This window comes from Triticum dicoccoides, chromosome 3A (genome assembly GCF_002162155.2).
Source record: "Triticum dicoccoides isolate Atlit2015 ecotype Zavitan chromosome 3A, WEW_v2.0, whole genome shotgun sequence".
In the NCBI taxonomy this organism is placed as follows: Eukaryota; Viridiplantae; Streptophyta; class Magnoliopsida; order Poales; family Poaceae; genus Triticum; species Triticum dicoccoides.
The window spans coordinates 582,575,821-582,589,479 of record NC_041384.1 but is presented as its reverse complement, the minus strand read 5'-3'; the positions used below and the strand labels follow the sequence as shown (position 1 = coordinate 582,589,479).

Genomic DNA, 13,659 nt, shown 5'->3' with positions numbered 1-13,659 from the left:
CTCGCGCCACCCGCCGCCCCGCCGGAGCCTCGCCGGAGCGCCGCTGTCGAGGTAGCCGCCGTCGGTTTTTGAGAAAAAGCTGTTTCGATTTTTTTTTGAAAACCCTAGTTTTCGATTTTTAATAGATCGTTTTTCTCCCGTTATTTATTTAGCGAGCGCCCGCTCGTCCGTTCGTTTTAACGAACGCGTTTTTTGTTCAGTTCCTGTTAGTGAACATTCGTTCGTTAACCTGTTCGTCGTTTTTCTTTTTCTCGGATCCCTGATCCGCGGTTTTTCTTATCGTGATCCCTGATCCGATGTTCGTTTTAGTTTATCTTTTCGCTCGTTTATCGGAATCAGGCGATTGAAACGCGTGGAGTTTCGTCTCGAAACCCTCTTTCCGTTTAACCAACTCAAACAAGTTTTTGTCATTGTAAAAATTGCCCTAGGTCCAGAATAGTAAATGAAGCTTGTTTCTTTTGCCGTTTGTCTTTCGTTGCTTCGTTTGTTTTGATTCTTTTTGCCAACCGGAGTTCTTAAGTTGAACTTTCTGGTTAGATCTCTTGTTCGAGTTCTTACCTGTGCATTAGTTGAGTACTTATTGTATGCTTGTTTGTTTGCGATAGAGTACCCGGAGTGCGCCGCTTGCTACTTCGAATCGCTAGGTTTCCTGGATCATCAGCAAGGCAAGTAACACTTTGATCATATCTCCTACTACCCAGTTTTATTGCATTAGATCAATCCTCACACGTTGCGTGATTAGGATCTAATTAAATTGTGGGTTTGGGGAGTAGTTGAGGTAGAACCTATTACCTGTTTATTATCAAAACCTTTGGGAGTTACTCTACGTTTGCTTATTATTGCTATGCTATGCTAGTAGACGTGGATTGGGTGAGTGTATCCATGACAGATGTGAGATTGTTAATTAATGGTTTATTTAAGGTGGCAACCTAAACACACGTCTGGGTGGATTGAGGCACCTGGGTATTCCAGCGATTGCTTGTTTTCTTTTGGACCGCCACCCAGGCTCAAAGGGATCATGAGACTATTCATGCTAGAAACTTCCGCGTGCAGCCACAAGCTAATATGGGCTCTAGCTGTAACGCCTCGAGACCGATGTGCCACGTGTCTTCCCGTTATTCGCCGTCGTTGCCTTGTCATTTGCTTGCGTGTTGCATCTTGCCATGTCATCATGTGCATTGCATCATCATGTTTTCAAACCTTGCATCCGTCCCGGTCTCCTCGTTCCTTCCGTTGTCCGTTCTGAGCCCAACCACACTTGCACGCGCCCGCGGCATGTCCGAAATATTATTTTATAAGTGGCCGGAAAATGTTCTCAGAATGGGATGGGAGTTGACGTGTGGTCTTATTATAGTGTAGATAGACTGCCTGTCAAGTTTCATTGCATTCGGAGTTTGTTTGATGCCCCAACGATTAACTATAGCGGCATTATAGCCGGTCTAACGTCGGACGTTTTCGGTCTCCGGAAACAGACGCCGGCCCTCTCTCTCTCTTCTCCCCCTCACAGTCTCGCCACAGCCCACCTAGTCCATCCTCCTTCCCCTCTTTGCTTCCGGAGTTGTCCGATGCGATCGCACGGTCTGAGACCCTCTCTGCTCAGTGCATCAAACCCCCTCGCGCGCGCGTCCGAAAAGTTGTCCCGGACCCGACCCGGACAGGCGTTACTGTTGTGTCCGGATCATCCCCGAACATCTACAAAACATCTCCGTTTTGTTTATTAGACTTCCTAACCTATTTTTCCTCAACCGCTCATTTTCGATCGTAGGATCCAGATTAGCCCCTAGCCAAAGACCCACATACTATAAGTATATAGTCCAACCCTCAATTTGAGGAGAGATGTCCCATCCTCCCAGCAGCCGCCGCCATTCCACCAAATCCCCCTTGGGATCTTGCCCGATCCACCCAATCGATCCTGTCTTCTCCCTTTTTCCCCATCCCACCAACCAACAAACCCCATCTCTCCTTCTCAGATCGACTCTGCGCTCGATCCCGAATGGATCAAGGCGCTGCCTTCGCTCCCGTGCCCGAGTGCCTGCTGGAGTTAACCTCGCGCGGGCCTCGAACTTGTCCGCCGTCCCGAGTAGGAACGCTCGACCTCGAAGCACCTCCTTCCCCGAAGCTCCTCCTCGTGCGCCCCCTCCTCAACTCTGCGCACCCCTTCTCTGCTCGAACGGATCAGGAGGAGACCGATCCCGAGCTTCCCCGACGCCCCACCGTTCCTTCGTCTTCACCAAACCCCGCCGCCTCCAGTGAACGTCGCCGGTGAACCCAGGAGGTCCCCTGCCTCGCACCCCTTTTTCTCCTTTTCTTGGATCTCCGATTCCTCTCACCGTCTCTCTCTCTAATCTCTCTGCTCTCTCTCCCGTTGCCCACAGGAACGCCATGGCCTCCCCGTCGTACCTGCGCCGCCGTCACCCCATGCCCCTGAGCACCCCGTCGCTGCCTTGCCCATTGATTTCTGCCGCGCTGCTTCGCTCGCGTCGCCCCGGCCCCTTCCGCTCCATCCACGTGAGGTGAACGAGCGCACCAGCAGTGTCCATTGACCGCGTCGTTGCTCCCGCGTCGCCAGGCCCAGCCTCGTCCTCCCCGTCGTCAAGTCCGCCGCCTGCGTCCTCTACTTCTAGGATGAGAGCAGCGCGTCTCTAGCGCCTGTGTTGACCACGGCCTGCCCAGTTCCTTCGCCTCCTGGGCCTCAATCTAGCCGCGCGTGGGCCTCCTTGCCTCTCCAAGGCCCAGCCTGCCGGCCTCTCTCCTCTCCACCGAACGGGCCAAGCCCATGGGTGAGCCTCACTGCTGCGCCCCCTCCCACTGTTGGGCCAACCAGATCCGGCCCGAGATGTATTTTTTTTCCACAGAACCTTTTAGCTAATTTCCTGAGTACTACCCGTTTTGTAGAATAGTCCCTAGAGTTCATGCATTTAATAACTCACAAATGGTGCATCGAATTAAAACAATTTAAATATGTAAAATGCTTAGAATTTCATATAGTTTCATAATATGTCATTTCACCCATGTTTAATATGTTTAAAATGTTGTTTGTGTAACTTTGTCCATATGCCATGCTAAAATGCTTTAATTCATAACTAAATAATCATATTTCAGAATTTAATAAACTTTATATGTAAATGGGGTAGAAGTTTAACATGGTGTACTTGTTTTGCATGTTTAACAACTCTAAAATATGGTTTAGGGCAGAACAGCACCAAACCTAATATATGCATATGGGGAGTTTCCGGATTTGTTGTTTGTTATATCCGACCCCATTTAAATTGTTTAGATAGTATAGTTTTGTTATGTTTCACCTCTTGCCATGCTAACAACATTTAATCTTGTTGGGTACATAAACGAGAGAGAACTAAATAAGTCATGTGGTGTTTTCTTCAATATGCAACTCCGTTGCATAATGTGCTCCACTTAATTTGTAGAATTGTTTGTGCACTTTGCCATGCCATGCTTCTTTAAACCGGACATGCATCATACTTGATTGTGCATCATGCCATGTTTATGTGGTGGATGTTTTACTATGTTGTTTGCTTCTTTCCGGTGTGCTTCTTCGGGTTGTATCCGGTAACGTCGTGTTGTGAGGATTCGTTCGACTACGTCCGTTTGTCTTCTTCATGGACTCGTTCTTCTTCCTTGCGGGTTTTCAGGCAAGATGACCATACCCTCGAAATCACTTCTATCTTTGCTTGCTAGATGCTCGCTCTTTTGCTATGCCTATGCTACGATACCTACCACTTGCTTATCGTGCCTCGCATACTGTTGAACCAAGCCTCTAACCCACCTTGTCCTAGCAAACCGTTGTTTGGCTATGTTACCGCTTTGCTCATCCCCTCTTATAGCGTTGTTAGTTGTAGGTGAAGATTGAAGTTTGTTCCTTGTTGAAACATGGAGATGTTGTTCCTTGTTGGAACATTGTTTACTTGTTGGGATATTACCATATCTCTTATTTAATTAATGCATCTATATACTTGGTAAAGGGTGGAAGGCTCGGCCTTATGCCTGGTGTTTTGTTCCACTCTTGCCGCCCTAGTTTCCGTCATATCGGTGTTATGTTCCCGAATTTTGCGTTCCTTACGCGGTTGGGCTATAATGGGAACCCCTTGACAGTTCGCCTTGAATAAAACTCCTCCAGCAATGCCCAACCTTGGTTTTACCATTTTCCACCTAGCCTTTTCTTTCCCTTGGGTTCTGCAGACTCAAGGGTCATCATTATTTTAACCCCCTCGGGGCAGTGCTCCTCTGAGTGTTGGTCCAAACTGTCAGTCGCCGGTGGCCACCAAGGGCAACTCTGGGCTAGCCTACCGGAAGTTTGGACAATCTGAGTGTGCCCTGAGAACAAGATATGTGCAGCTCCTATCGGGATTTGTCGGCACATTCGGGCGGTGTTGCTGGACTTGTTTTACCATTGTCGAAATGTCTTGTAACCGGGATTCCGAGTCTGATCGGGTCTTCCCGCTAGAAGGAATATCCTTCGTTGATCGTGAGAGCTTGTGATGGGCTAAGTTGGAACACCCCTACAGGGATTTGAACTTTCGAAAGCCGTGCCCGCGATTATGGGCAGATGGGAATTTGTTAATGTCCGGTTGTAGAAAACCTGAAGTTAACCTTCATTAAAATGGATCAATCGCATGTGTAACCGTGATGGTCTCTTCTCGGCGGGGTCCGGGAAGTGAACACGGTGTTGGAGTTATGCTTGACGTAGGTTGTTCTAGGATCACTTCTTGATCATAGTTTTCTCGATCGTGATTTACCTTCTCTTCTCCGCTCTCATTTGCGTATGTTAGCCACCATATGCGCTAGTCGCTTGCTGCAGCTCCACCTCATACCTTTACCTTACCCATAAGCTTAAATAGTCTTGATCGCGAGGGTGCGAGATTCTGAGTCCCCGTGACTCAAAGATACTTCCAAAACCAGTTTGCAGGTGCCGATGTTACCGAGCAGGTGACGCAACCAAGCTCAGGAGGAGCTCGATGAAGATCTTGTCCTTTGTGTTGTTTCGTTCTAGTTGATCAGTAGTGGAGCCCAGTTGGGGTCGATCGGGGACCTTGTCGCTTTTGGGGTTCTTCTTTTGTTTTGATTCCGTAGTCGGACCTTGATTGTATTTATATGTTGTGATGCTTTATTCATGTAATTGTGTGAAGTGGCGATTGTAAGCCAACTATGTATCTCTTTCCCTTATGTATTACATGGGTTGTGTGAAGATTACCTCACTTGCGACATTGCTTTCAATGCGGTTATGCCTCTAAGTCGTGCTTCGACACGTGGGAGATATAGCCACATCGAGGGCGTTACAAGTTGGTAATCAGAGCCTTCCCCGACCTTAGGAGCCCCCACTGCTTGATCGTTTTTAGCAGCCGATGTTGAGTCTAGAAAAATGTTTTGAGTCATTTAGGAATTATATATCGGAGAGTTTAGGAATTCTTTTTACTTCCCAGTCTCCTCATCGCTCTGGTAAGGCATCCTGATGTAGAGTTTTGACTCTTCTCTTCTCAAATTTCACTAAATTTTTTTTAGGATCACGCGAGTATCTTGGAATTGTTCTGATGGTTTTGTGATGAGAACATTGTCTTGGTGCCTCCTGTCAGGGGTTTTGTGGCAGTGTCCCGGGGAGTTGAGCTCCGAGGTGTTGTCGTCACAATTTTATCATTGCAGTTCTGGAATACCTGAGTTTAGTTCGCCGACATCGAAAATCTCTTTTATGCAGTTCGTTGGTGAGATAACCTCGACGCCACCCAGTACTGGGGCGGGAGTTCGGGAGTATTGCCATAACTTGTATAACGGATGCTTTTCGAAGGTTGAGGTAGATGATTTCCAAAGGTTTCTTGGTTATGTGTTGAAGGATGGATACAGCTGGATGTAGGATTTGTTAGTTTTGGGTGAGATATTATGCTTCCCCTGTATCCCCAACACCTGATTGCATAACCGGAAAATTTCGGGAGTTTATAAGTGGGAATTCTAGTAGCTCTTAGGATATCTTTCCGACAGATGTATGATTTGAAATTGGGGTTCGACGTCTAGTGGTCCGCCTATTCACGGTTGGTTTTACAGTGGTCTCGTTGTGTCTTAAAGAGTCCTTGGCTATGCCGACTCGGGGACGCTTCGTATGTCATGTGCACTGCCTTGTACATGATGGTGTTGTACGATCGAGCCCGTGTAGGCCCCACAACGAAAACTTCGGACGAAATCTCTATCATATGTTTGTTCCGACTTATTCTGCAAGCCAATCCTTTGTTTTTTGTTTTTGAGTTGTGGTATTCGAGTTGCTTCAATGTCAAGTGTTGATTCCATACCTTCCCCAAATGGTGTTCTCATACTCCGATGTGAGTACTAATCCTTCTCGGTCATCGAGATTGTGCTGTCAATCCTTTTCAACCGGCGTGTTTTCTCTTCAAGTGGATCCGATCACTTCAACATTCGCAAGATCTATTACTAGTTCTTCTCAACCTTGTTTGTTTCATCCGTCTCCAAGTTGCCTTTGTTTTTCCCACCCTCCCAACCCTTTTTCTTCAAGGACTCGGATTCCTTAATAAAATATCCTTTTATTCATGTGAAGTCTCTCCATTTTTTCCTTCAATGTTCTTATCCGGTGATTCTGATGAAGAGACTAACGGAGCCTCAAGTTCATCATTATTTGCTCTTTTTCTTCTCCGGTGGATTCAATTCAAGCTTTTGGTGTTGGTCATATCCTTTAACTCGTTTCAAATGTTTTCCATGCGGGTGCACCTTATTATCATTCCACTTCTCGATATTCAATTGTTCCGGAGTGCTAAAGATATCTCGAGGTTGTTTTCTCATTCAAGACTTTTAATTCAACTAGTGGAATCTCTCTTTTCAAGCAATCATTTCAACGGTGTTTCTTTTGAGTGGGCCCTAACCCATAGGTCTTTCCCAGGATCTTACCTGACTCTTCTTATTTTTCCCGGAGCTATCCTAAATTCTTTTGATGTATGACGTAAGTATGATTTGTCATCAGTCATATGTCTTTCTCTAAGATCTCTCAAATTCTTTTCATTGTTGGTCCAACCTTTCCAATTTTAATTCCGGAGTGTCTCAACAATTCTCAGTGGTGGTTCTCGTCATCATTCTCAACATTTGAAGACCGAAGAAGAGTTTTCCTCCATATCTTATCCGTTCTCTCAAGGATCCATGGCTCTAGCTCTGTGTCATCTTCTCATTATTGTTTTCGATTGTGAGATATTCTTTTCACCTATCCGGAGCAATTCAAAAGTCTTTTCAGTTTGATTATCCGGAGTCCAACAATTCAGGTTTATTCATTCTCAGCCTTTAGTTATCATTCTCCAATCTTACCGGTGCATCGTTCAAGTGATCTCTAATCAGTTCGTGATACCTTCGTTCTCATGTATCTAGTTTGTCTCAAGCACCTTCGTTCATTTGCTAATTCTTACCGGTGATTCACCCCTACTTCGATCATTTTCAATTCTTACGATGGCCCGTTCAAGAGTTGTCTTCCTTGGTCACCATATCAATTTATTTGTTGTTTCAACCCTTCCGGTGGTTCGTTCAATACCTTCTCAAGTTTGCGCTATATCTCTCTTAATCCTTTCTACGAGAATAAGTAGTGTGCCAAATCCATTGTTTGTCATCAATTTAAATTGGTGAAGGATAAGCAAAATGTAATTCTTATTCTTGTTTCATCGAGTGAACTCAATTCCTTATCCCGGAGGTTCATCAAAATTCTTGTTTCCAATTGTTCATCTTCTCTTTTTCCCGGAGTTCCAACCCTTTTTTTTTTCAATTACATCTCCACGGAGATTCATTTAAATCATTGCAAGGCTTCAACCTTATTCTTTTCATCCTTCATTTCGTTTGATCATTTCTTTTGTTGCCGGAGTTCTTCATGAAGGTTCTTCATGATGGTCCATCAAGGATTTAATTCCTTCTTGAAGTTTTCGTCAAGATTCTTTTCAGGGGAGCTCAAGTTTTCTTCTTCTTGCTATCCGGAGTGCAATTCTTTCTACCGTATCATTGGAGGTGGTATTATGTCGTTCTTGATAATTGAGCTCATGTTTCATGATTCACATATTGTTAAGAATGAGGTATTTTAAATCCATCAACCTATTCGTTGGAATTATCTTGGGTTATATTTCACCTAGAGCGTTCCCTAAGGTTTGACGCTACCTATGGTGCTCATAAATGACCCAAGTTCTTCTTTCATCCTTCCGGTGAAATACGTTTCTTGTCTCCTTGCTCATATCAATCCAATCAAATCTTTTCCGTGAGTGGCAAGTCGTCACCTCATTATTTTGAGATGTTTTTCCATAAGCCCACTACAAACTTATTCATTTTGTTGTTGGTCTTTCCCAACAACTACGTTTTAACCTTCTTGGAAGGGTGCCTTCCAAGATCATTTGTGGCAGAAGTTGTCATTTTCTTCTCAATTGCTTCTTTTTCATTTATCTATCGTCTATTTCTTTCTTCCAGAGGCATTGTGATGTTGCTCTCTTCAACCCATCTTCTTGTTTCGTCAGGATCATCTTCTTTCCTTTGCTTATCCATTCGACCGGAGTGTTGTGTTTTCATGCCAGTTCTCTCATCTTATCAAGTTTTACATCCTTTCTCAACCGGAGTGCTGTCTAAAATCGTTCTTACCCCTTGTGCCATTCTTTCAATAGTTCCGGAGGCAGGGTGTTGTTGATTTCACCAAGTATCTTCTCCTCTTATCAAGTTCTTATTCAATTCATTTTCTTTTCAGTCGGAGTGCTGTCCAAATTATATCATTATTAATCCTTTTCTATCTTGTTTTAACCGGGGTGGTTTCAATATTTATCTTGCCCTTCAACCTCAAGGTTTTTTTCACAATGTTCTTTGTTCCTCTTTTCTAAAGGAGTGTTTTCGACCTTTTTCACCTTCGTTATATTCTGTCTCGAATTTGCTCAACCTCGCAAGGTTCTTTGGTTTCACTCTTTCGTCAAAGAAGCAACTTAGTTTTACCTCTTCTCTTTCTCTTTCGTTTTCCCTCAGGTGCCATTCTAGATCTCGGGACGAGATCCTCTCGTAGTGGTGGAGTGTTGTAACGCCCCGAGACCGATGTGCCACGTGTCTTCCCGTTATTCGCCGTCGTTGCCATGTCATTTGCTTGCGTGTTGCATCTTGCCATGTCATCATGTGCATTGCATCCTCATGTTTTCAAAACTTGCATCCGTCCCGGTCTCCTCGTTCCTTCCGTTGTCCGTTCTGAGCCCAACCACACTTGCACGCGCCCGCGACATGTCCGAAATATTATTTTATAAGTGGCCGGAAAATGTTCTCGGAATGGGATGAGAGTTGACGTGTGGTCTTATTATAGTGTAGATAGACCGCCTGTCAAGTTTCATCGCATTCGGAGTTTGTTTGACGCCCAAACGATTAACTATAGCGGCATTATAGCCGGTCTAACGTCGGGCGTTTTCGGTCTCCGGAAACAGATGCCGGGCCCTCTCTCTCTCTCTTCTCCCCGTCACAGTCTCGCCACAGCCCACCTAGTCCATCCTCCTTCCCCTCTTCACTTCCGGAGTTGTCCGATGCGATCGCACGGTCCGAGACCCTCTCTGCTCAGTGCATCAAACCCCCTCGCGCGCGCGTCCGAAAAGTTGTCCCGGACCCGACCTAGACAGGCGTTACCGTTGTGTCCGGATCATCCCCAAACATCTAGAAAACATCTCCGTTTTGTTTATTAGACTTCCTAACCTATTTTTCTCAACCGCTCGTTTTCGATCTTAGGATCCAGATTAGCCCCTAGCCAAACACCCACATACTATAAATATATAGTCCAACCCTAAATTTGAGGAGAGATGTCCCATCCTCCCAGCAGCCGCCGCCATTCCACCAAATCCCCCTCGGGATCTTGCCCGATCCACCCAATCGATCATGTCTTCTCCTTTTTCCCCATCCCACCAACCAACAAACCCCATCTCTCCTTCTCAAATCGACTCTGCGCTCGATCCCGAACGGATCAAGGCGCTGCCTTCGCTCCCATGCCCGAGTGCCTGCTGGAGTTTAACCTCGCGCGGGCCTCGAACTTGTTCGCCGTCCCAAGCAGGAACGCTCGACCCCGAAGCTCCTCCTCGTGCGCCCCCTCCTCGACTCTGCGCGCCCCTGCTCTGCTCGACCGGACCGGGAGGAGCCCGATCCCGAGCTTCCCCGACGCCCCACCGTTCCTTCGTCTTCGCCAAACCCCGCTGCCTCCAATGAACGTCGCTAGTGAACCCAGGAGGTCCCGTGCCTCGCACCCCTTTTTCTCCTTTTCTTGGATCTTTGATTCTTCTCACCGTATCTCTCTCTAATCTCTCTGCTCTCTCTCCCATTGCCCACAAGAACGCCATGGCCTCCCCGTCGTACCTGCGCCGCTGTCACCCCATGCCGCTGAGCACCCCGTCGCTGCCTTGCCTGTTGATTTCTGCCGCACTGCTTCACTCGCGTCGCCCCGGCCCCTTCCGCTCCATCCACGCGAGGTGAACGAGCACACCAGCGGCGTCCGTTGACCGCGTCGTTGCTCCCGCGTCGCCAGGCCCAGCCTCATCCTCCCCGTCGTCAAGTCTGCCGCCTGCGTCCTCTGCTTCCAGGACGAGAGCAGCGCGTCTCCAGCGCCTGTGTTGACCATGGCCTGCCCAGTTCCTTCGCCTCCTGGGCCTCAATCTAGCCGCGCGTGGGCCTTCTTGCCTCTCCAAGGCCCAGCCTGCCGGCCTCTCTCCTCTCCACCGAACGGGCCAAGCCCATGGGTGAGCCTCACTGCTGCGCCCCCTCCCACTGTTGGGCCAACCAGATCCGGCCCGAGATGTATTTTTTTCCGCAGAACGTTTTAGCTAATTTCTCGAGAACTACCCGTTTAGCAGAATATTCCCTAGAGTTCATGCATTTAATAACTCACAAATGGTGCATCGGATTAAAACAATTTAAATATGTAAAATGCTTAGAATTTCATATAGTTTCATAATATGTCATTTTCACCCATGTTTAAAATGTTTAAAATGATGTTTGTGTAACTTTGTCCATATGCCATGCTAAAATGCTTTAATTCATAACTAAATAACCGTAACTCGAAATTTAATAAACTTTATATGTAAATGGGGTAGAAAAATGTCTAGTTTAACATGGTGTACTTGTTTTGCATGTTTAACAACTCTAAAATATGGTTTAGGGCAGAACAGCACCAAACCTAATATATGCATATGGGGAGTTTCCGGATTTGTTGTTTGTTATATCCGACCCCATTTAAATTGTTTAGATAGTATAGTTTTGTTATGTTTCACCTCTTGCCATGCTAACAACATTTAATCTTGTTGGGTACATAAACGAGAGAGAACTAAATAAATCATGTGGTGTTTTCTTCAATATGCAACTCCATTGCATAATGTGCTCCACTTAATTTGTAGAATTGTTTGTGCACATTACCATGCCATGCTTCTTTACACCAGACATGCATCATACTTGATTGTGCATCATGCCATGTTTATGTGGTGGATGTTTTACTATGTTGTTTGCTTCTTTCCGGTGTGCTTCTTCGGGTTGTATCCGGTAACGTCGTGTTGTGAGGATTCGTTCGACTACGTCCATTTGTCTTCTTCATGGACTCGTTCTTCTTCCTTGCAGGATTTCAGGCAAGATGACCATACCCTCAAAATCACTTCTATCTTTGCTTGCTAGATGCTCGCTCTTTTGCTATGCCTATGCTATGATACCTACCACTTGCTTATCATGCCTCCCATACTGTTGAACCAAGCCTCTAACCCACCTTGTCCTAGCAAACCATTGTTTGGCTATGTTACCGCTTTGCTCAGCCCCTCTTATAGCGTTGTTAGTTGCAGGTGAAGATTGAAGTTTGTTCCTTGTTGGAACATGGAGATGTTGTTCCTTGTTGGAACATTGTTTACTTGTTGGGATATCACCATATCTCTTATTTAATTAATGCATCTATATACTTGGTAAAGGGTGGAAGGCTCGGCCTTATGCCTGGTGTTTTGTTCCACTCTTGCTGCCCTAGTTTCTGTCATATCGGCGTTATGTTCCCGGATTTTGCATTCCTTACGCGGTTGGGCTATAATGGGAACCCTTTGACAGTTCGCTTTGAATAAAACTCCTCCAGCAATGCCCAACCTTGGTTTTACCATTTGCCACCTAGCCTTTTCTTTCCCTTGGGTTCTGCAGACTCAAGGGTCATCATTATTTTAACCCCCCCGAGCCAGTGCTCCTCTGAGTGTTGGTCCAAACTGTCAGCCGCTGGTGGCCACCAGGGGCAACTCTGGGCTGGCCTGCCGGAAGTTTGGACAATCTGAGTGTGCCCTGAGAACGAGATATGTGCAGCTCCTATCGGGATTTGTCGGCACATTCGGGCGGTGTTGCTAGACTTGTTTTACCATTGTCGAAATGTCTTGTAACCGGGATTCCGAGTCTGATCGGGTCTTCCCGCTAGAAGGAATATCCTTCGTTGACCGTGAGAGCTTGTGATGGGCTAAGTTGGGACACCCCTGCAGGGATTTGAACTTTCGAAAGCCGTGCCCGCGGTTATGGGTAGATGGGAATTTGTTAATGTCCGGTTGTAGAAAACCTGAAGTTGACCTTAATTAAAATGGATCAACCGTGTGTGTAACCATGATGGTCTCTTCTCGGCGGGGTTCGGGAAGTGAACACGGTGTTGGAGTTATGCTTGACGTAGGTTGTTCTAGGATCACTTCTTGATCATAGTTTTCTCGATCGTGCTTTGCCTTCTCTTCTCGCTCTCATTTGCGTATGTTAGCCACCATATGCGCTAGTCGCTTGCTGCAGCTCCACCTCATACCTTTACCTTACCCATAAGCTTAAATAGTCTTGATCGCGAGGGTGCGAGATTGCTGAGTCCCCGTGACTCACAGATACTTCCAAAACCAGTTTGCAGGTGCTGATGTTACCGAGCAGGTGACACAACCAAGCTCAGGAGGAGCTCGATGAAGATCTTGTCCTTTGTGTTGTTTCGTTCTAGTTGATCAGTAGTGGAGCCCAGTTGGGGTCGATCGGGGACCTTGTCGCTTTTGGGGTTCTTCTTTTATTTTGGTTCCGTAGTCGGACCTTGATTGTATTTATATGTTGTAATGCTTTATTCATGTAATTGTGTGAAGTGGCGATTGTAAGCTAACTATGTATCTCTTTCCCTTATGTATTACATGGGTTGTGTGAAGATTACCTCACTTGCAACATTGCTTTCAATGCGGTTATGCCTCTAAGTCGTGCTTCGACACGTGGGAGATATAGCCGCATTGAGGGCGTTACACTAGCATAGTTGACTAAGTCGTGCGAACTCTTAGAGTGGTAGACTAGCAGATGTAGGGGATGTAGGTTGGTATGGTCTACCCGTTCGTAAGGTGCTAGCGCTTCTGAAAGACTATGTCTCGGTCATCCGTTTCTCAAACACCTTGTAGTGCAAGAAATCCAACGAGGAGATCGGGTCTTGTGGGGAAAAGTGCGCAAACCTCTGCAGAGTGTTTAAACTAATCATGGTTAGCCGTGTCCCCGGTTATGGATGTTTTGAGTATCTAGTACTTGGATTATCATGTGAATATCATCATGTTACTCTAATTAATTTTGTTGGGTTTTTAATGATGGTGCTTAATTGGGATTGAGAATGCTGTCAACCATTCTCAATGTTTAACAACTACCATGATAGTTAAATAAAATTTATTCCTT

At 46.1% G+C, this 13,659-nt stretch overlaps 1 pseudogene; it reads right to left on the bottom strand.

Moving 5' to 3' along the window:
- The window catches only part of LOC119272599, a 98,201-nt pseudogene extending 87,598 nt beyond the window's left edge, over nucleotides 1-10,603 (bottom strand).
- Between the last annotated feature and the right edge of the window lie 3,056 nt (nucleotides 10,604-13,659).